This window comes from Octopus bimaculoides, chromosome 4, assembly GCF_001194135.2.
Source record: "Octopus bimaculoides isolate UCB-OBI-ISO-001 chromosome 4, ASM119413v2, whole genome shotgun sequence".
NCBI classification, from domain to species: domain Eukaryota; kingdom Metazoa; phylum Mollusca; class Cephalopoda; order Octopoda; family Octopodidae; genus Octopus; species Octopus bimaculoides.
The window spans coordinates 39,558,612-39,559,659 of NC_068984.1; the positions used below are offsets into that span (position 1 = coordinate 39,558,612).

General features: G+C 37.3%; 1 protein-coding gene across 1 annotated transcript in view; it reads right to left on the reverse strand.

The window, feature by feature from the left end:
* The window catches only part of LOC106879413 (coiled-coil domain-containing protein 13), an 84,781-nt gene extending 84,624 nt beyond the window's left edge, over positions 1 to 157 (reverse strand). The window contains exon 1 of the mRNA XM_014928969.2: positions 103 to 157. The gene's annotated coding sequence lies outside the window, so the exon portion shown is untranslated. The remainder of the gene's footprint in view (positions 1 to 102) is intronic.
* Between the last annotated feature and the right edge of the window lie 891 nt (positions 158 to 1,048).

The window sequence follows — 1,048 nt, forward strand, 5'->3', positions numbered from 1 at the left end:
ATATATATATATATATATAATAAGTATATATATATACATACATATATATATATGCATGCATGTATAAAGAGAAAGACAAAAACTAAAAGCCGAATTACTTACCGCTGCGTTTTTAGCGTTGTTACTGTTGCCATAACAACAGTATAGAGTTATCTTTCCTTCCTTAAATCTGTATTTACAGATATTCCCTAGCTTTTAATCATCATTCACACTCACATATTAAATCCACTTCAGAACCAAAACAACAAAGAGTTAAAAAATTAATTTTTAATTAGACAAATCTGCCTTGGCTATCATATCTCTCTCGAGAATTTTCTTCAGTTTTATTTTACATCCCTGTATCTTTCCGTAATTTCATTTTCAATTTAAAATATTTATTAATTTATTTTCACTTCAGTATTGTACTTATATGTGCATATAGATATATGTGCATGCATATATAAAGACCTCTTCGGTCAAGAATGACCATGGGATGCACCCAGAAAGTCCCCATTCGAGGCACAAGTCTGAACAAGGTTGTTTATGGAAGACAAGCAGTCACTCATGCATACCAGCCTCTCGCTCCACGTCACTGATGTTATCAAATGGAAAGGTAAAGGCCGATACAGCTTGACACCAGCGACGGCGCAACTTATTTCTACAGCTAAGTGAACTAACACAGCATGAAATAAAGTATCTTGCTCAAGAACACAGCAAAGAGCCCAACCCGAGAATGTAACCCACTACCTCATGATTGTCAACCAGACGCTCTGACCACTGAGCCATACGTCTTCGAGCTTTGAAGATCGTGAGTGTAGTGGACGCCCATCTGTCATCGATGACGGTCAATTAAAGATCGTCATTGAGAAAGATCACGCAAAACCACTCGAGAACTAGCAAAAGAACTTCAAATTAGCCAGAAAACTGCCTGCAACCATTTGCAGGCGGTCGGAAAATAAGTAAAAGCTCGACAAATGGATACCACACGATTAGAATGAAAATCAGAAAATGCACAGATATGAAATTTGATCGTCGCTTCTCCGTAACCAGACCGATCCATTTCTCGACC